This window comes from Oncorhynchus keta, chromosome 24, assembly GCF_023373465.1.
Source record: "Oncorhynchus keta strain PuntledgeMale-10-30-2019 chromosome 24, Oket_V2, whole genome shotgun sequence".
Taxonomy (NCBI): Eukaryota; Metazoa; Chordata; class Actinopteri; order Salmoniformes; family Salmonidae; genus Oncorhynchus; species Oncorhynchus keta.
The window spans coordinates 3,834,983-3,858,792 of NC_068444.1; the positions used below are offsets into that span (position 1 = coordinate 3,834,983).

The following is a 23,810-nucleotide window of genomic DNA, read 5'->3' on the forward strand; positions in this document are numbered from 1 at the left end:
ATCCAGACGGGAGATGACAAGTGCCTGGATTAGGACCTGCGCCGCTTCCTGTGTGAGGCAGGGTCGTACTCTGCGGATGTTGTAGAGCATGAACCTACAGGAACGGGCCACCGCCTTGATGTTAGTTGAGAACGACAGGGTGTTGTCCAGGATCACGCCAAGGTTCTTAGCGCTCTGGGAGGAGGACACAATGGAGTTGTCAACCGTGATGGCGAGATCATGGAACGGGCAGTCCTTCCCGGGAGGAAGAGCAGCTCCGTCTTGCCGAGGTTCAGCTTGAGGTGGTGATCCGTCATCCACACTGATATGTCTGCCAGACATGCAGAGATGCGATTTGCCACCTGGTCATCAGAAGGGGAAAGGAGAAGATTAATTGTGTGTCGTCTGCATAGCAATGATAGGAGAGACCATGTGAGGTTATGACAGAGCCAAGTGACTTGGTGTATAGCGAGAATAGGAGAGGGCCTAGAACAGAGCCCTGGGGACACCAGTGGTGAGAGCGCGTGGTGAGGAGACAGATTCTCGCCACGCCACCTGGTAGGAGCGACCTGTCAGGTAGGACGCAATCCAAGCGTGGGCCGCGCCGGAGATGCCCAACTCGGAGAGGGTGGAGAGGAGGATCTGATGGTTCACAGTATCGAAGGCAGCCGATAGGTCTAGAAGGATGAGAGCAGAGGAGAGAGAGTTAGCTTTAGCAGTGCGGAGCGCCTCCGTGATACAGAGAAGAGCAGTCTCAGTTGAATGACTAGTCTTGAAACCTGACTGATTTGGATCAAGAAGGTCATTCAGAGAGATAGCGGGAGAGCTGGCCAAGGACGGCACATTCAAGAGTTTTCGAGAGAAAAGAAAGAAGGGATACTGGTCTGTAGTTTTGACATCGGAGGGATCGAGTGTAGGTTTTTTCAGAAGGGTGCAACTCTCGCTCTCTTGAAGACGGAAGGGACGTAGCCAGCGGTCAGGGATGAGTTGATGAGCGAGGTGAGGTAAGGGAGAAGGTCTCCGGAAATGGTCTGGAGAAGAGAGGAGGGGATAGGGTCAAGCGGGCAGGTTGTTGGGCGGCCGGCCGTCACAAGACGCGAGATTTCATCTGGAGAGAGGGGGAGAAAGAGGTCAGAGCACAGGGTAGGGCAGTGTGAGCAGAACCAGCGGTGCCGTTTGACTTAGCAAACGAGGATCGGATGTCGTCGACCTTCTTTTCAAAATGGTTGACGAAGTCATCTGCAGAGAGGGAGGAGGGGGGGGAGGAGGATTCAGGAGGGAGGAGAAGGTGGCAAAGAGCTTCCTAGGGTTAGAGGCAGATGCTTGGAATTTAGAGTGGTAGAAAATGGCTTTAGCAGCAGAGACAGAGGAGGAAAATGTAGAGAGGAGGGAGTGAAAGGATGCCAGGTCCGCAGGGAGGCGAGTTTTCCTCCATTTCCGCTCGGCTGCCCGGAGCCCTGTTCTGTGAGCTCGCAATGAGTCGTCGAGCCACGGGGGCGGGAGGGGGGACCGAGCCGGCCTGGAGGATAGGGGACATAGAGAGTCAAAGGATGCAGAAAGGGAGGAGAGGAGGGTTGAGGAGGCAGAATCAGGAGATAGGTTGGAGAAGGTTTGAGCAGAGGGAAGAGATGATAGGATGGAAGAGGAGAGAGTAGCGGGGGAGAGAGAGCGAAGGTTGGGACGGCGCGATACCATCCGAGTAGGGGCAGTGTGGGAGGTGTTGGATGAGAGCGAGAGGGAAAAGGATACAAGGTAGTGGTCGGAGACTTGGAGGGGAGTTGCAATGAGGTTAGTGGAAGAACAGCATCTAGTAAAGATGAGGTCGAGCGTATTGCCTGCCTTGTGAGTAGGGGGAAGGTGAGAGGGTGAGGTCAAAGAGGAGAGGAGTGGAAAGAAGGAGGCAGAGAGGAATGAGTCAAAGGTAGACGTGGGGAGGTTAAAGTCGCCCAGCACTGTGAGAGGTGAGCCGTCCTCAGGAAAGGAGCTTATCAAGGCATCAAGCTCATTGATGAACTCTCCGAGGGAACCTGGAGGGCGATAAATGATAAGGATGTTAAGCTTGAAAGGGCTGGTAACTGTGACAGCATGGAATTCAAAGGAGGCGATAGACAGATGGGTAAGGGGAGAAAGAGAATGACCACTTGGGAGAGATGAGGATCCCGGTGCCACCACCCCGCTGACCAGGAGCTCTCGGGGTGTGCGAGAACACGTGGGCGGACGAAGAGAGAGCAGTAGGAGTAGCAGTGTTGTCTGTGGTGATCCATGTTTCCGTCAGTGCCAAGAAGTCGAGGGACTGGAGGGAGGCATAGGCTGAGATGAACTCTGCCTTGTTGGCCCAGGGTTGTAAAGACAGGGGAAGGCAGTCCACCCACTTGTCTCTCTACACTGACCTGATAGCAGCTAGCTGGTCTCTCTGCATTGACCTGATTACAGCTAGCTTGTCTCTCTGCACTGACCTGATAGCAGCTAGCTTGTCTCTCTACACTGACCTGATAGCAGCTAGCTGGTCTCTCTGCACTGACCTGATAGCAGCTAGCTTGTCTCTCTGCACTGACCTGATAGCAGCTAGCTTGTCTCTCTACACTGACCTGATAGCAGCTAGCTTGTCTCTCTACACTGACCTGATAGCAGCTAGCTTGTCTCTCTGCACTGACCTGATAGCAGCTAGCTTGTCTCTCTACACTGACCTGATAGGAGCTAGCTTGTCTCTCTACACTGACCTGATAGCAGCTAGCTTGTCTCTCTGCACTGACCTGATAGCAGCTAGCTTGTCTCTCTGCACTGACCTGATAGCAGCTAGCTTGTCTCTCTGCACTGACCTGATAGCAGCTAGCTTGTCTCTCTGCACTGACTTGATAGCAGCTAGCTGGTCTCTCTGCACTGACCTGATTGTAGCTAGCTTGTCTCTCTGCCTCCGAGCTGGTCTGGTGTCTCGGTTATCGAAGCAGATAATCATGGAAATAATGTCGAAGTTTTCCAGAGACATTGTTGCATGGGAAAGTTCTCTTCCAATTTCTGCATCCCACATGGAGTCTGTGATTCCCCCATTGGATCTGAAAACACCAGCAAGGATAAGAACCCCAAACTATGCATGTAAATTAGTTTGGTCCATCTCCTTCCATCTCTCTCCAAGAACAGGCCTTCCCAAATTAGTGCAGTCCAGAATGATTTTCTGGATGGTGTCTTTGATGAACAATATATCAAAATAATGTATAGAAATAATGTATTGTAATAACATTGTGCAGGTTCCCGCAAGACATTGTGTAGTTTCACACAGTACAAACGGTAAAGAGTCTGAGAAAAGCAGGAGACAGACAAGGAGACAGACAGGCAGACAAGCAGGGAGACAGGCAGGGAGTCAGAAAGACAGACAGGCAGTCAGACAGACAGGACATTCATGAATCTGGACATTAATATAATTTTAATTTAATTTATACATTTAATTGGGCCAACGTCAACATTATCCTATAACTTAATTTAATAACGTTTTTCCTAATTCACGGCTGTGGGAAGACACCAGTGAAAGTGTGAAGCTGTCTACGAGGCTGTCATGTGGTGGTTGACATAGCTGGAAAGAAAGTGACCTCCTTCGAGACAGTGAAAGTGTGAAGCTGTCTACAAGGTTGTCACATAGCTGGAAAGAAAGTGATCTCCTTCGAGACAGTGAAAGTGTGAAGCTGTCTACAAGGTTGTCACATAGCTGGAAAGAAAGTGATCTCCTTCGAGACAGTGAAAGTGTGAAGCTGTCTACAAGGTTGTCACATAGCTGGAAAGAAAGTGATCTCCTTCGAGACAGTGAAAGTGTGAAGCTGTCTACAAGGTTGTCACATAGCTGGAAAGAAAGTGACCTCCTTCGAGACCTGTGTGTGCAAGGGGTTAATGCCTTGTATTTTCTTCTGTAAACTCTTGGAGCCCTTTTGACTCTTACAACTTCACACCTGTGTCTAGCTTCAACCTTGAGCCTCTGTAATTAGCTTCTAGATCTGAACATACCAGACCGTGTCCCTCACTGACATGTTAAGGGTCTCATTCCCAGCTGTCTTGTGTGTGCGTGTGTGTGTGACGTGGAGGGGGGAGAAGTGCATTTGAGTCTTGCTTGATGAACCAATGTTATTTATTGAAGGGGTTAAAAGGGACAGTTCACCCAAATTATATAATTACATATTGGTTTCCTTACGCTGCTTCCTTACCCTGTAAGCAGTCTATGGACAAAGCTAAGACAGCAATCCGTGCTTTCGTTTTGCTTACCTGGCCTTACCTGCAAACTGTTTAGCATTTGTGGCCCAAAACCAACACAGGTCAATATCCCGATATTAAGAAAGCAATATGTATTTTCGACATTTGGGTGAACTATCCCTTTAAGGGTTTATTTGAGTCTTGCTTGATGTACTTGAACACATGGACTCACCTTAACCTTTTCTCCTGGCATCCTTTGTCTCCATAGAATGGAATGAGTGGAAGAGCTGAGATATATGATATATTTTATTGTCCCCCACCAAGATTGAACTCCCAGGTATTCATAGGAAATTGGTGGGTGTCATGTTCTGTATCTTAAAAGGCTGAGAAAATGGCCTTGTTTTTAAAGGACCTCACTTCAATGTTATATCTGATTTCGGTGTAGGTATTTTCAATGTAATATTCAAAATAGTGTAAGGACTATGTTATATTCTTCTCTTAACTTACCAGTAGTGCCATTAGAAGCCAGTCAAGAGGTGGGAAGGGTGTAGCCGATGTTCTCCTTTCCCGTAGTGGACAATGTAGGAAATGCAAGGAGAACATTCTCAGTTTGCAGCCCAAGTCACACAGTCGTTTCACCCCACCTCTGTAGGAAACTAATGAAGTGGTACCTCGTTTCCTAGTCGTCTTTTTCATGTTTATTTTTCAATTACAGGTAAGCAAAACCTCTTAGTGGGAAATAGATGTCACTATATTGACTAACTGTTGTCATGTGTTGTTGATAGTCATGTAATTCATGTTTTGTTTAATACATGTTGTTGATGTTTAGTTGAATAAATATTTAGTTGATTTAGTACAGTAATGTTATTCATCTTTTTAGGTTTTTGTTTTGGGGAAGTATTAATGTTTGTTAAATATTCTGTTGATCAGTATAGTAATGTAGTAAATGTTTTGTTTAAAACATTTTGTTGATCAGTATAGTAATGTAGTTAATGTTTGTTAAATATTCTGTTGATCAGTATAGTAATGTAGTAAATGTTTTGTTTAAAACATTTTGTTGATCAGTATAGTAATGTAGTTAATGTTTGTTAAATATTCTGTTGATCAGTATAGTAATGTAGTAAATGTTTTGTTTAATACATTTTGTTGATCAGTATAGTAATGTAGTTAATGTTTGTTAAATATTCTGTTGATCAGTATAGTAATGTAGTAAATGTTTTGTTTAATACATTTTGTTGATCAGTATAGTAATGTAGTAAATGTTTTGTTTAATACATTTTGTTGATCAGTATAGTAATGTAATTAATTTAATAAATTGATAAAACATAAAACTGTTTCCTAAATGTCTCATTAATATTGTGCATTGCTTTGTGACCCACAAAATTACATAGATATCATATTTATTCCCTAAAATATTCCCTATTCCCACTAGGCAGGGTAGCCTAGTGGCCTAGTGGTTAGAGCGTTGGACTAGTAACCGGAAGGCATTTCAAGTAAACTTTCATGTGCCTTAATAACAAACTTGTATGCCATCTGTAAATACGAATACAATTGTTAAATTACGAGCCTTGTTGGTTAAGCCACAGATAAAGGTTGCAACCTTCCCACTAGCCATGATTGGCTGAGATAATGAGTGGGCTGGACATGCCGAGAGAGGAGTTTGGATTGGTCTGCCATAGAAGCCCGTCACTCTGTGTTGGTAATCCTGTTGAACGCGACTTTATTTTTTTTTTATTGTGTAGTGGCGCTGCATAAGTGTGGCTCTCCACTTTCTGGAGAGTCACGTTCTATCAGTTCGGTTGCTACGTTCTATTGGTTCGGTTGCTACGTTCTATCAGTTCGGTTGCTACGTTCTATTGGTTCGGTTGCTACGTTCTATCAGTTCGGTTGCTACGTTCTATCAGTTCGGTTGCTACGTTCTATTGGTTCGGTTACCAGAGACGCGACCCAGTCGTTCAGTCTTTCCGTTCTTTGTCTATGGACGTGACCCAGCCGTTTGTGCTCAATGTTCCATTGCCATACTGGCTGGCAACGTTCTTATCCCTTGGCTTGCTAGGTAGCCAACTACGGATAACAAAAGTAGTTATTAGTGACATTTATTTGGACATATCCATAAAAATGTACTAATGAGGCTCGATTTCGCCTGGCATAGAAAACGTGCTTTCTCGTCAGGTTGTTGTTCAGAGGAGCAAGCCAACAACACAGCTAAAACAATCACTTTAAACTGAGGCTTGAAAGACTAAACTAGCTGCACTTCATTTCACTTTTTTACAATTTACATTTCTTTGTATATATCCATAAAAATGATGCTGATTCATGATTTTGATGAGCTGAGAAAAGCTGCCTGCCTGCCTGTCTTGTCCCGACTCCAGACACATTCATTACTATGGGACAGCTGGACATCGAATTTCAATATCGAATTTCTTTTGCAAATGTCGGAGAGACAAACAGCAAGGTTTATACAAATCTCCTCCGTTGAAAACTAAATGTTAGTCTAAAAGAAATGTGAGATAATGTCTAGATGCTTTTTATAGTGGAGATCAAGTTTATACATTTCCTGGCTGGGCTGATGAGACAGCGGATTGCGCAGCCAGATGATATTGTATCAAAGCACCTGTTAAGATTCAGCTCATCCTAGTATTGTATCAGAGCACCAGAGCATTTTCAATTAATCGCCTGAAAACATCAAATCTGAGAGAAATAAATACATATATGATTGCCAGAATCTTAAAATATTAAAAGGCAATTGAATATATAATATTATTTTGTATTGAGCACCTTACCTCCAGGACCCAGTCAGGAGAGCAGCCTAGCTGTTCTGAGTAGCCTACTTGCTGTGGAGAAGTATTTCTATCTGCTGTAGAGGAGCCTGCTAATAATAGGACATAATAATATGACCTAATAATAGGACCTGTCTGCCAGCCAAGACATCACACACACACACTCCCACGACAGTCCACAGTTCCTCATATGGTAAATACACGCCGGACCTGCTACAATCTTATCTGTTGACCAGTATGTTAAGGCTTTTCAAAATGCAGGTTATTCATCAGAAATCTGTTAAGATGATATCCTCATTTGTCATGGCAACTTTTGCAGTTCACACTCGTTCACTGTTTTCACCATCAATGAACCGGAGTTATATCCAAATGAATTGTATCCATATTCCTGATACCACCTCCTAATGCGTTATAACCACATCCTAATGCGTTATAACCACATCCTAATGCGTTATAACCACATCCTAATGCGTTATAACCACATCCTAATGCATTATAACCACATCCTAATGCATTATAACCACATCCTAATGCGTTATAACCACATCCTAATGCATTATAACCACATCCTAATGCGTTATAACCACATCCTAATGCATTATAACCACATCCTAATGCGTTATAACCACATCCTAATGCGTTATAACCACATCCTAATGCATTATAACCACATCCTAATGCGTTATAACCACATCCTAATGCATTATAACCACATCCTAATGCATTATAACCACATCCTAATGCATTATAACCACATCATAATGCGTTATAACCACATCCTAATGCGTTATAACCACATCCTAATGCATTATAACCACATCCTAATGCGTTATAACCACATCCTAATGCATTATAACCACATCCTAATGCGTTATAACCACATCCTAATGCATTATAACCACATCCTAATGCGTTATAACCACATCCTAATGCATTATAACCACATCCTAATGCATTATAACCACATCCTAATGCATTATAACCACATCATAATGCATAATAACCACCTCCTAATGCGTTATAACCACATCCTAATGCATTATAACCACATCCTAATGCGTTATAACCACATCCTAATGCATTATAACCACATCCTAATGCATTATAACCACATCCTAATGCGTTATAACCACATCCTAATGCGTTATAACCACATCCTAATGCGTTATAACCACATCCTAATGCGTTATAACCACATCCTAATGCATTATAACAACATCCTAATGCGTTATAACCACATCCCAATGCATTATAACCACATCCCAATGCATTATAACCACATCCTAATGCGTTATAACCACCTCCCTAATGCGTTATAACCACATCCTAATGCGTTATAACCACCTCCTAATGCGTTATAACCACATCCTAATGCGTTATAACCACATCCTAATGCATTATAACCACATCCTAATGCGTTATAACCACATCCTAATGCATTATAACCACATCCTAATGCGTTATAACCACATCCTAATGCATTATAACCACATCCTAATGCTTATAACCACATCCTAATGCATTATAACCACATCCTAATGCGTTATAACCACATCCTAATGCATTATAACCACATCCTAATGCGTTATAACCACATCCTAATGCGTTATAACCACATCCTAATGCGTTATAACCACATCCTAATGCATTATAACCACATCCTAATGCGTTATAACCACATCCTAATGCATTATAACCACACCCTAATGCGTTATAACCACACCTAATGCGTTATAAGCACATCCTAATGCGTTATAACCACATCCTAATGCATTATAAACACATCCTAATGCGTTATAACCACATCCTAATGCGTTATAACCACATCCTAATGCATTATAACCACATCCTAATGCGTTATAACCACATCCTAATGCATTATAACCACATCCTAATGCGTTATAACCACATCCTAATGCGTTATAACCACATCCTAATGCGTTATAACCACATCCTAATGCATTATAACCACATCATAACGTGTTATAACCACATCCTAATGCGTTATAACCACATCCTAATGCGTTATAACCACATCCTAATGCGTTATAACCACATCCTAATGCGTTATAACCACATCCTAATGCGTTATAACCACATCCTAATGCGTTATAACCACATCCTAATGTGTTATAACCACATAATGCATAATAACCACATCCTAATGCGTTATAACCACATCCTAATGCGTTATAACCACATCCTAATGCGTTATAACCACATCCTAATGCGTTATAACCACATCCTAATGCATCATAACCACATCATAATGCGTTATAACCACATCCTAATGCGTTATAACCACATCCTAATGCATTATAACAACATCATAACGTGTTATAACCACATCATAATTCATCATAACCACATCCTAATGCATTATAACCACATCCTAATGCGTTATAACCACATCCTAATGCATTATAACAACATCATAACGTGTTATAACCACATCATAATTCATCATAACCACCTCCTAATGCGTTATAACCACATCATAACGCGTTATAACCACATCCTAATGCATTATAACCACATCCTAATGCATTATAACCACATCCTAATGCGTTATAACCACATCCTAATGCATTATAACCACATCCTAATGCGTTATAACCACATCCTAATGCGTTATAACCACATCCTAATGCATTATAACCACATCCTAATGCGTTATAACCACATCCTAATGCATTATAACCACATCCTAATGCGTTATAACCACATCCTAATGCGTTATAACCACATCCTAATGCGTTATAACCACATCCTAATGCATTATAACCACATCCTAATGCATTATAACCACATCATAACGTGTTATAACCACATCATAATTCATCATAACCACATCCTAATGCATTATAACCACATCCTAATGCGTTATAACCACATCCTAATGCGTTATAACCACATCCTAATGCATTATAACCACATCCTAATGCGTTATAACCACATCCTAATGCGTTATAACCACATCCTAATGCGTTATAACCACATCCTAATGCATTATAACCACATCCTAATGCGTTATAACCACATCCTAATGCGTTATAACCACATCCTAATGCATTATAACCACATCCTAATGCATTATAACCACATCATAACGTGTTATAACCACATCATAATTCATCATAACCACATCCTAATGCATTATAACCACATCCTAATGCGTTATAACCACATCCTAATGCGTTATAACCACATCCTAATGCATTATAACCACATCCTAATGCGTTATAACCACATCCTAATGCGTTATAACCACATCCTAATGCGTTATAACCACATCCTAATGCATTATAACCACATCCTAATGCGTTATAACCACATCCTAATGCATTATAACCACATCCTAATGCGTTATAACCACATCCTAATGCATTATAACCACATCCTAATGCGTTATAACCACATCCTAATGCGTTATAACCACATCCTAATGCGTTATAACCACATCCTAATGCATTATAACCACATCCTAATGCGTTATAACCACATCCTAATGCGTTATAACCACATCCTAATGCGTTATAACCACACCCTAATGCGTTATAAGCACATCCTAATGCGTTATAACCACATCCTAATGCATTATAAACACATCCTAATGCGTTATAACCACATCCTAATGCGTTATAACCACATCCTAATGCATTATAACCACATCCTAATGCGTTATAACCACATCCTAATGCATTATAACCACATCCTAATGCGTTATAACCACATCCTAATGCGTTATAACCACATCCTAATGCGTTATAACCACATCCTAATGCATTATAACCACATCATAACGTGTTATAACCACATCCTAATGCGTTATAACCACATCCTAATGCGTTATAACCACATCCTAATGCATTACAACCACATTCTAATGCGTTATAACCACATCCTAATGCGTTATAACCACATCCTAATGCGTTATAACCACATCCTAATGCGTTATAACCACATCCTAATGCATTATAACCACATCCTAATGCGTTATAACCACATCCTAATGCATTATAACCACATCCTAATGCGTTATAACCACATCCTAATGCGTTATAACCACATCCTAATGCGTTATAACCACATCCTAATGCATTATAACCACATCCTAATGCGTTATAACCACATCCTAATGCATTATAACCACACCCTAATGCGTTATAACCACACCCTAATGCGTTATAAGCACATCCTAATGCGTTATAACCACATCCTAATGCATTATAAACACATCCTAATGCGTTATAACCACATCCTAATGCGTTATAACCACATCCTAATGCATTATAACCACATCCTAATGCGTTATAACCACATCCTAATGCATTATAACCACATCCTAATGCGTTATAACCACATCCTAATGCGTTATAACCACATCCTAATGCATTATAACCACATCATAACGTGTTATAACCACATCCTAATGCGTTATAACCACATCCTAATGCGTTATAACCACATCCTAATGCATTACAACCACATTCTAATGCGTTATAACCACATCCTAATGCGTTATAACCACATCCTAATGTGTTATAACCACATAATGCATAATAACCACATCCTAATGCATAATAACCACATCCTAATGCGTTATAACCACATCCTAATGCGTTATAACCACATCCTAATGCGTTATAACCACATCCCAATGCGTTATAACCACATCCTAATGCATTATAACCACATCCTAATGCGTTATAACCACCTCCTAATGCGTTATAACCACATCCTAATGCATTATAACAACATCATAACGTGTTATAACCACATCATAATTCATCATAACCACATCCTAATGCATTATAACCACATCCTAATGCGTTATAACCACATCCTAATGCATTATAACAACATCATAACGTGTTATAACCACATCATAATTCATCATAACCACCTCCTAATGCGTTATAACCACATCATAACGTGTTATAACCACATCCTAATGCATTATAACCACATCCTAATGCGTTATAACCACATCCTAATGCGTTATAACCACATCCTAATGCATTATAACCACATCCTAATGCGTTATAACCACATCCTAATGCATTATAACCACATCCTAATGCGTTATAACCACATCCTAATGCATTATAACCACATCCTAATGCATTATAACCACATCCTAATGCGTTATAACCACATCCTAATGCATTATAACCACATCCTAATGCATTATAACCACATCATAACGTGTTATAACCACATCATAATTCATCATAACCACATCCTAATGCATTATAACCACATCCTAATGCGTTATAACCACATCCTAATGCGTTATAACCACATCCTAATGCATTATAACCACATCCTAATGCGTTATAACCACATCCTAATGCGTTATAACCACATCCTAATGCGTTATAACCACATCCTAATGCGTTATAACCACATCCTAATGCGTTATAACCACATCCTAATGCGTTATAACCACATCCTAATGCATTATAACCACATCCTAATGCATTATAACCACATCATAACGTGTTATAACCACATCATAATTCATCATAACCACATCCTAATGCATTATAACCACATCCTAATGCGTTATAACCACATCCTAATGCGTCATACCCACATCCTAATGCATGATAACCACATCCTAATGCGTTATAACCACATCCTAATGCGTTATAACCACATCCTAATGCATTATAACCACATCCTAATGCGTTATAACCACATCCTAATGCGTCATAACCACATCCTAATGCATTATAACCACATCCTAATGCGTTATAACCACATCCTAATGCGTTATAACCACACCATAACGTGTTATAACCACATCCTAATGCATTATAACCACATCCTAATGCGTTATAACCACATCCTAATGCGTTATAACCACATCCTAATGCGTTATAACCACATCCTAATGCGTTATAACCACATCATAACGTGTTATAACCACATCCTAATGCATCATAACCACATCCTAATGCATCATAACCACATCCTAATGCGTTATAACCACATCCTAATGCGTTATAACCACATCCTAATGCGTTATAACCACATCCTAATGCGTTATAACCACATCCTAATGCGTTATAACCACATCCTAATGCGTTATAACCACATCCTAATGCATTATAACCACATCCTAATGCGTTATAACCACATCCTAATGCGTTATAACCACATCCTAATGCGTTATAACCACATCCTAATGCGTTATAACCACATCCTAATGCGTTATAACCACATCCTAATGCGTTATAACCACATCCTAATGCGTTATAACCACATCCTAATGCGTTATAACCACATCCTAATGCATTATAACCACATCCTAATGCGTTATAACCACATCCTAATGCGTTATAACCACATCCTAATGCGTTATAACCACATCATAATGAGTTATAACCACATCCTAATGCATTATAACCACATCCTAATGCGTTATAACCACATCCTAATGTGTTATAACCACATCCTAATGCATTATAACCACATCCTAATGCGTTATAACCACATCCTAATGCGTTATAACCACATCCTAATGCGTTATAACCACATCCTAATGCATTATAACCACATCATAATGCGTTATAACCACATAATGCATAATAACCACATCGTACTGCATCATACCTTGTACAATAGTACAGTACTTTGAGCAAGGCAGTTAACCTCCAACGACAACTGCTTCCCGGGTGCCGATGATGTCGTTTAAGGCAGCCCCCCCCGCCCCTCTCTGATTCAGAGGGGTTGGGTTAAATGCAGAAGACACATTTCAGTTGAATGCATGCAGTTGTGCAACTGACGAGGTATCCTTCTTTGTTGGTCAACTGAGTAGGTACCCCCTTTGCTGGTCAACTGAGTAGGTACCCCCTTTGTTGGTCAACTGAGTAGGTACCCCCTTTGTTAGTCAACTGAGTAGGTACCCCCTTTGTTGGTCAACTGAGTAGGTACCCCCTTTGTTAGTCAACTGAGTAGGTACCCCCTTTGTTGGTCAACTGAAATAGGTACCCCCTTTGTTGGTCAACTGAGTAGGTACCCCCTTTCCCCAACTGCTGGCATGTTACCCCATTTTTCCATTTGATTTACAGTAGGCTACATACTGTTTCTGTGTGTGAGAGTTAAGGGTTGAACAGGCATGTTGACAGGTCGAGCGGGTCGAGAGCTTCAAGTTCCTCAGTGTCTACATCACTAGGGAGTAATCATTGTCTACACACCAACACAAGTCGTGTAGAAGGCATGACAACTCCTCTTCCCCCTCAGGAGCCTGAAAAGATTCAGCGTGGGTCCTCAGATCCCCAAAGCGTTCTACAGCTGCACCATTGAGATTATCTTGACTGGCTGCATCACCGCCTGGTACGGCTGGCTGCATCACCACCTGGTACAGCTGGCTGCATCACCGCCTGGTACGGCTGGCTGTACAGCTGGCTGCATCACCGCCTGGTACGGCTGGCTGTACGGCTGGCTGCATAACCACCTGGTACAGCTGGCTGCATCACTGCCTGGTACGGCTGGCTGCATCACCGCCTGGTACGGCTGGCTGTACGGCTGGCTGCATCACCGCCCGGTACGGCTGGCTATACAGCTGGCTGCATCACCGCCTGGTACAGCTGACTATACAGCTGGCTGCATCACTGCCTGGTACAGCTGGCTGCATCACCGCCTGGTACGGCTGGCTGCATCACCGCCTGATACGGCTGGCTGTACGGCTGGTTGTACAGCTGGCTGCATCACCGCCTGGTATGGCTGGCTGTACAGCTGGCTGCATCACCGCCTGGTACGGCTGGCTGCATCACCGCCTGGTATGGCTGGCTGTACGGCTGGCTGCATCACCGCCTGGTACGGCTGGCTGTACGGCTGGCTGCATCACCGCCTGGTACCGCCCGCCCCCCCCGCAGCTCCTCGCCCAAGCCTCTCCAGGTTCTCCTTTACCCAAATCCAGATAGCAGATGTTCTGAAAGAGCTGCAAAACCTGGACCCGTATAAATCAGCTGGGCTTGACAATCTGGACCCTCTATTTCTGAAACTATCCGCCGCCATTGTCGCAACCCCTATTACCAGCCTGTTCAACCTCTCTTTCATATCGTCTGAGATCCCCAAGGATTGGAAAGCTGCCGCAATCATCCCCCTCTTCAAAGGGGGAGACACCCTGGATGCAAACTGTTACAGACCTATATCCATTCTGCCCTGCCTATCTAAGGTCTTCGAAAGCCAAGTCAACAAACAGGTCACTGACCATCTCGAATCCCACCGTACCTTCTCCGCTATGCAATCTGGTTTCCGAGCCAGTCACGGGTGCACCTCAGTCACACTCAAGGTACTAAACGACATCATAACCGCCATCGATAAAAGACAGTACTGTGCAGCCGTCTTCATCGACCTTGCCAAGGCTTTCGACTCTGTCAATCACCATATTCTTATCGGCAGACTCAGTAGCCTCGGTTTTTCGGATGACTGCCTTGCCTGGTTCACCATTTACTTTGCAGACAGAGTTCAGTGTGTCAAATCGGAGGGCATGCTGTCCGGTCCTCTGGCAGTCTCTATGGGGGTGCCACAGGGTTCAATTCTCGGGCCGACTCTTTTCTCTGTATATATCAATGATGTTGGTCTTGCTGCGGGCCTGATCCACCTCTATGCAGACGACACCATTCTATATACTTTCGGCCCGTCATTGGACACTGTGCTATCTAACCTCCAAACGAGCTTCAATGCCATACAACACTCCTTCCGTGGCCTCCAACTGCTCTTAAATGCTAGTAAAACCAAATGCATGCTTTTCAACCGTTCGCTGCCTGCACCCGCATGCCCGACTAGCATCACCACACTGGATGGTTCCGACCTTGAATATGTGGACACCTATAAGTACCTAGGTGTCTGGCTAGACTGCAAACTCTCCTTCCAGACCCATATCAAACATCTCCAATCGAAAATCAAATCAAGAGTCAGCTTTCTATTCCGCAACAAAGCCTCCTTCACTCACGCTGCCAAGCTTACCCTAGTAAAACTGACTATCCTACCGATCCTCGACTTCGGCGATGTCATCTACAAAATCGCTTCCAACACTCTACTCAGCGAACTGGATGCAGTTTATCACAGTGCCATCCGTTTTGTCACTAAAGCACCTTATACCACCCACCACTGCAACTTGTATGCTCTAGTCGGCTGGCCCTCGCTACATATTCGTCGCCAGACCCACTGGCTCCAGGTCATCTACAAGGCCATGCTAGGTAAAGCTCTGCCTTATCTCAGTTCACTGGTCACGATGGCAACACCTATCCGTAGCACGCGCTCCAGCAGGTGTATCTCACTGATCATCCCTAAAGCCAACACCTCATTCAGCCGCCTTTCATTCCAGTACTCTGCTGCCTGTGACTGGAAGGAATTGCAAAAATCGCTGAAGTTGGAGACTTTTATCTCCCTCACCAACTTCAAACATCAGCTATCTGAGCAGCTAACCGATCGCTGCAGCTGTACATAATCTATTGGTAAATAGCCCACCCATTTTCACCTACCTCATCCCCACAGTTTTTATTTATTTACTTTTCTGCTCTTTTGCACACCAATATCTCTACCTGTACATGATCATCTGATCATTTATCACTCCAGTGTTAATCTGCAATATTGTAATTATTCGCCTACCTCCTCATGCATTTTGCACACATTGTATATAGACTCCCCTTTTTTTCTACTGTGTTATTGACTTGTTAATTGTTTACTCCATGTGTAACTGTGTTGTCTGTTCACACTGCTATGCTTTATCTTGGCCAGGTCGCAGTTGCAAATGAGAACTTGTTCTCAACTAGCCTACCTGGTTAAATAAAGGTGAAATAAAAAAATAAAAAATAAATAAAAGTACGGCTGGCTGTACAACTGGCTGCATCACCGCCTGGTACGGCTGGCTGTACAACTGGCTGCATCACCGCCTGGCTGTACAGCTGGCTGCATCACTGCCTGGTACGGCTGGCTGTACGGCAGGCTGCATCACCACCTGGTACAGCTGGCTGCATCACCGCCTGGTACGGATGGCTACATCACCGCCTGGTACAGCTGGCTGCATCATCGCCTGGTACAGCTGGCTGCATCACCGCCTGGTACGGCTGGCTGTACAGCTGGCTGTACAGCTGGCTGCATCACCGCCTGGTATGGCTGGCTGTACGGCTGGCTGTACAGCTGGCTGCATCACCGCCTGGTACGGCTGGCTGCATCCCCGCCTGGTACAGCTGGCTGTATGGCTGGCTGTACAGCTGGCTGCATCACCGCCTGGTACGGCTGGCAGCATCACCGCCTGGTACTGCTGACTGTACAGCTGGCTGCATCACCGCCTGGTACGGCTGGCTGTACGGCTGGCTGTACAGCTGGCTGCATCACCGCCTGGTACAGCTGGCTGTATGGCTGGCTGTACAGCTGGCTGCATCACCGCCTGGTACGGCTGGCTGCATCACCGCCTGGTATGGTAACTGCTCGGACTCCGACCACAAGGCGCTACAGAGGGTAGTATGTATGGTACAGTACATCACTGGGGCCAAGCTCCCTGCCATCGAGGACCTCTATACCAGGCGGTGTCAGAGGAAGACCCTAAAAACTGTCAAAGGCTCCAGCCACCCAAATCATAGACTGTTCTCTATGCTACCTCATGGCAAGTGGTACCGATGCACCAGGTCTGGAACCAACAGGACCCTGAACAGCTTCTACCCCCAAGCCATAATAGTTTGTCCAGGAAGTTAGTCCAACTTAACTATCGACATTGACCCTTTTTGACTCATCACATACGCTGCTGTTACTGTTCATTATTCATCCTGTTGCCTCGTCACTTTATTCCTATATACCTGTATATGTACATATCTCCCTCAATTACCTCGTACCCCTGCACAACGACATGGTACTGGTAGCATGTGTATATAGCCCCTACTATGTGTAGGGGGGGTTCTGTGTGTGTGTGTTCTCACCTCGTACAGTGTGTGTGTGGGTGTGTGTGTGTGTGTTCTCACCTCGTATCAGTGTGTGCGTGGGTGTGTGTGTGTTCTCACCTCGTATCAGTGACGGGGAACAAATTGATTCAGATCAGGATATTGTATATCGTATCATTTTGACAATATCACAATATCATTTTTTTTAGAAAAGCTAATTTGCTTTTCCTGCACTAAAATTCCACGATCTTTCCTTCATTACTTGTCGTCCATCTTCTTTTTAAATAAAAAGCACATTTCTTTTTTGCCACTTTCATTTCCATGACTGATCAAAAATGTCTCTCTCTTGTCCCTCTGCAGCAGACATATGGTGAGCAATAAAGTTTGGAACATCAAATCACGGTATTGAATCGCAAGAAGGTCCTGTTTATTGACAAACAACCTCTACAGAGAGAGAGAGATGCCCACACCCCATGTCAACCATGCCCACCCCCATTTAGGCCCCTCAGATCAGACCTATGCCACTCCCGCCCACCCCATTCCCCTCCCACTCCCGCAAAGAGGGCCTCGACATGAAAGTCACACATACGCAAACAGGCCCAACCCCCACTCTTACACTAGCCCATGCCAATGGAATGTACCAGATGCTCAGCAGGCTCTGGTCACACTTAGTGGCCTGAGGCCAAACCACACAACCAAGAACATTGGACACTTTATGGAACACAAAGCCTTCACTATCTCATCCTGGAATATCCAAGGCCTGAGGTCATCTGCCTTTGGCCTGAAGAGCAGGAACCTCGGCAATACAGTCATCCTACAAGAAACATGGTATAAGGGAGACGGACCCACTGGTTGCCCTCTAGGTTACAGAGAGCTGGTAGTCCCATCCACCACACTACCAGGTGGGTGGTATAGAGGAGATGGACCCACTGGTTGCCCTCTAGGTTACAGAGAGCTGGTAGTCCCATCCACCAAACTACCAGGTGGGTGGTATAGAGGAGATGGACCCACTGGTTGCCCTCTAGGTTACAGAGAGCTGGTAGTCCCATCCACCACACTACCAGGTGGGTGGTATAGAGGAGACGGACCCACTGGTTGCCCTCTAGGTTACAGAGAGCTGGTAGTCCCATTCACAACACTACCAGGTGTGAAACAGGGAAGGGACTCAGGGGGTATGCTTATTTGGTGTAGGTCAAACCTAACCCACTCTATTAAATGAATCAAAACAGGAACTTTTTACATTTGGCTAGAATTTCAAAAGGAAATGATCCTAACAGAGGAAAATGTCCTCCTGTGTGCAACCTATATCCCCCCACTAGAATCCCCATATTTTAATGAAGACAGCTTCTCCATTCTGGAGGGGGAAATCAATAATTTCTAGGCCCAGGGACATGTACTAGTCTGTGGTGACCTAAATGCCAGAACCGGACAAGATCCTGACACCCTCAGCACACAGGGGGACAAACACCTACCTGGAGGTGACAGCATTCCCTCCCCCATATGCCCCCTAGACAACAACTACGACAACATAACCAACAAAAACGGGTCACAACTCCTGCAGCTCTGTTGCACGCTGGGTATGTACATAGCCAATGGTAGGCTTCGAGGGGACTCCTATGGTAGGTACACCTATAGCTCATCTCTGGGCAGTAGTACTGTAGACTACTTTATCACTGACCTCAACCCAGAGTCTCTCAGAGCGTTCACAGTCAGTCCACTGACCTCAACCCAGAGTCTCTCAGAGCGTTCACAGTCAGCCCACTGACACCCCTATCAGACCACAGCAAAATCACACTTGAACTGAGAAATACTCAATCATGAGGCATCAAAGGAACTGAGTAATATTAAGAAATATGCTATAGATGGAAGGAATGTAGTGTGGGGCTGAGTCACTGGCTTGCTGGGGCTCTCTCGTGCCGTCCCTGGGGGTGCGTCACCTGGGTGGGTTGATTCACTGTTGTGGTCGGCCTGTCTGGGTTGGCGCCCCCCTTGGGTTGTACCGTGGCGGAGATCTTTGTGGGCTATACTCGGCCTTGTCTCAGGATGGTAAGTTGGTGGTTGAAGATATCCCTCTAGTGGTGTGGGGGCTGTGCTTTGGCAAAGTGGGTGGGGTTGTATCCTTCCTGTTTGGCCCTGTCCGGGGTGTCCTCGGATGGGGCCACAGTGTCTCCTGACCCCTCCTGTCTCAGCCTCCAGTATTTATGCTGCAGTAGTTTATGTGTCGGGGGGCTAGGGTCAGTTTGTTATATCTGGAGTACTTCTCCTGTCCTATTCGGTGTCCTGTGTGAATCTAAGTGTGCGTTCTCTAATTCTCTCCTTCTCTCTTTCTTTCTCTCTCTCGGAGGACCTGAGCCCTAGGACCATGCCCCAGGACTACCTGACATGATGACTCCTTGCTGTCCCCAGTCCACCTGGCCATGCTGCTGCTCCAGTTTCAACTGGCCTGGGCCCTAGGACCATGTCCCAGGACTACCTGACATGATGACTCCTTGCTGTCCCCAGTTCACCTGACTGTGCTGCTGCTCCAGTTTCAACTGTTCTGCCTTATTATTATTCGACCATGCTGGTCATTTATGAACATTTGAACATCTTGGTCATGTTCTGTTATAATCTCTACCCGGCACAGCCAGAAGAGGACTGGCCACCCCACATAGCCCGGTTCCTCTCTAGGTTTCTTCCTAGGTTTTGGCCTTTCTAGGGAGTTTTTCCTAGCCACCGTGCTTTTACACCTGCATTGCTTGCTGTTTGGGGTTTTAGGCTGGGTTTCTGTACAGCACTTTGAGATATCAGCTGATGTACGAAGGGCTATATAAATAAATTTGATTTGATTTTATTTTATTTTATTTGATTTAGTGTGGAAACCTACCAAAAACAATTAGGCAACAACAAATTCAATCCCTTTTAGACAACTTCCTGGACAAAACATTTAAACTTAATTAACGAGGCAAGTCAGTTAAGAACAAATTCTTATTTACAATGACATCCAAGGAACAGTGGGTTAACTGGTCTAGGAACAGTGGCTAACTGGTCTAGGAACAGTGGGTTAACTGCCTGTTCAGGGGCAGAATGACAGATCTTCACCTTGACAGCTCAGGGATTTGATCTAGAAACCTTTTCGGTTACTGGTCCAACGCTTTAACCACTAGGCTACCTGCCTCTAACCACTAGGCTATATGCCGCCTCTTGGCAGTAGAAAACTTGGCAGTAAAAAATCAAACTTTTTCAAACAGAAAACCCAAGAAAAGTAACAATGACAAATGGTTTGATGAAGAATGCAAAAACCTAAAAAAAATTGAGAAACCTGTCCAACCAAAAACATAGAGACTCATAAAACCTGAGTCTACACCTTCACTACGGTGAATCACTAAAACAATACAGAAATACACTACGGAAAAAGAAGGAACAGCACGTCAGAAATCAGCTCAATGTAATTGAAGAATCCATAGACTCTAAGCACTTCTGGGAAAATTAGAAAACACTAAACGAATAACACAAGTTATCTATCCAAAATGGAGATGTGGGTAAACCACTTCTCCGATCTTATTGGCTCTATAACAAAGAACAAACAGCAAAAACATATACATGATCAAATACAGATCTTAGAATCAACTATTAAAGACCAGGACCCACTGGATTCCAGAACCCACTGGATTCCAGAACAAACTGGATTCCAGAACAAACTGGATTCCAGAACCCACTGGATTCTCCAATTACATTGAATGAACTACAGGACAAAATACAAACCCTCCAACCCAAAAAGGCCTGTAGTGTTGATGGTATCCTAAATGAAATGATAAAATATACAGATAACAAATTCCAATTGACTATTCTTAAAGTCTTTAACATCATCCTTAGCTCTGGCATTTTCCCCAATATTTGGAACCAAGGACTGAACGCCCCAATTCACAAAAGTGGAGACAAATGTTACCCCAATAACTACCGTGGGATATGCATCCAGACCAACTTGGAAAAATCCTGTCCCCAACTAAGGAGGAAAGCACCTAGATATTCTGCACAGATTCTGTCAGACCCGGGCCCTGACAGTAAATCATTTTAAGACAAAAATAATGGTGTTCCAATAAAGGTCCAGTCGCCAGGACCACAAATACAAATTCCATCTAGACACCGTTGCCCTAGAGCACACAAAAAACTATACATACCTTGGCCTAAACATCAGCGCCACAGGTAACTTCCATAAATCTGTGAACGAGCTGAGAGACAAGGCAAGAAAGGAATTCTATGCCATCAAAAGGGACATATAATTGGACATACCAATTAGGATCTGGCTAAAATTACTTGAATCAGTCATAGAGCCCATTGCCCTTTATGGTTGTGAGGTCAGGGGTCCGCTCACCAACCAATAATTCACACAATGGGACAAACACTAAATTGAGACTCTGCATGCAAATGTCTGCAAAAATATCCTCCGTGTACAACGTAGAACACCAAATAATGCATGCAGAGCAGAATTAGGCCGACACCCACTAATTATCAAAATCCAGAAAAGAGACATTAAATTCTATAACCACCTAAAAGGAAACGATTCCCAAACCTTCCATAACAAAGCCATCACATACAGAGAGATGAATCTAGAGAAGAGTCCCCTAAGCAAGCTGGTCCTGGGGCTCTGTTCACAAACACAAACACACCCCACAAGAGCCCCAGGACAGCAATACAATTAGACCCAACCAAATCATGAGTACACAAAAAGATAATTACATGACAAGAATTAACAAAAAAAATCTGAGCAAACTAGAATGCTATTTGGCCATAAACAGAGGGTACACAGTGGCAGAATACCTGACCACTGTGACTGACCCAAATTTAAGGAAATCTTTGACTATGTACAGACTCAGTGAGCATAGCCTTGTTATTGAGAAAGGCTGCCGTAGGCAGACATGGCTCTCAAGAGAAGACAGGCTATGTGCACACTGCCCACAAAATGAGGTGGAAACTGAGCTGCACTTCCTAACCTCCTGTCCAATGTATGACCATATTAGAGAGACATATTTCCCTCAGATTACACAGACCCACAAATAATTCGAAAACAAACCCAAATTTTGATAAACTCCCATATCTACTGGGTGAAATACCACAGTGTTCCATCACAGCAGCAAGATTGGTGACCTGTTGCCTCAAGAAAAGGGCAACCAGTGAAGAACAAACAATATTTTCCCTTTTCCACTGTAACTATTTGCACATCGTTACAACAATGTATATAGACATAACATGACATTAGAAATGTGTAATGTTTACTGTTCATTATTATTGTTTATTTTCACTTTTGTTTATTATCTATTTCACTTGCTTTGGCAACGTTAACATATGTTTCCCATGTTAATAAAGCCCCTTGAATTGAATTAAGAGGAGGGTCCTGTTTATTGGCAAACACAAGGAGAGAGGGAGGGGGGGGGGGAGGGTCAGAGAGGGAGGGAGAGTGAGATATCACCAGCTAGTCATTCATTTGTGTGTGGTTATGCAGTCCTCTGTGTGTGTACTCCTGTGTGTGTGTGTGTGTGTGTGTGTGTGTGTGTGTGTGTGTGTGTGTGTGTGTGTGTGTGTGTGTGTGTGTGTGTGTGTGTGTGTGTGTGTGTGTGTGTGTGTATTTGGGCAATTCTTTGTGCCGAGGTGAAAGTGGGGTTGGACTCAGTAGGGTCGCAGTTGTAAATGAGAACTTGTTCTCAACTAGCCTACCTGGTTAAATAAAGGTGTTCTCAACTTGCCTACCTGGTTAAATAAAGGTGTTCTCAACTAGCCTACCTGGTTAAATAAAGGTGAAATAAAAAAACAAAAAACAACCTATATCTGGTAATGTATGGTGTTGTCTTGGTTACCTCGATACAAACATGATCTTTAGCCAGGACTGTGTCGATTGTCTTTCCACCCCTTCTCATTAACATCAGTAAACAGCATGGGTAGGAAAAGCTATATGTAGGGTGTATAAAATTTATAAATTCAGTATTTATATAATTTATCAGAC

The 23,810-nt window shown here is 43.6% G+C and overlaps 1 long non-coding RNA gene across 1 annotated transcript; it reads right to left on the reverse strand.

Moving 5' to 3' along the window:
• Positions 1-2,316: 2,316 nt before the first annotated feature.
• LOC127911313 (uncharacterized) lies at positions 2,317-7,088 on the reverse strand. Its single transcript, XR_008077844.1, has 3 exons — positions 6,939-7,088; positions 2,436-3,032; positions 2,317-2,369 (listed from the first exon to the last, which is right to left on the reverse strand). It is a non-coding gene; the product is annotated as an uncharacterized LOC127911313 (long non-coding RNA).
• Between the last annotated feature and the right edge of the window lie 16,722 nt (positions 7,089-23,810).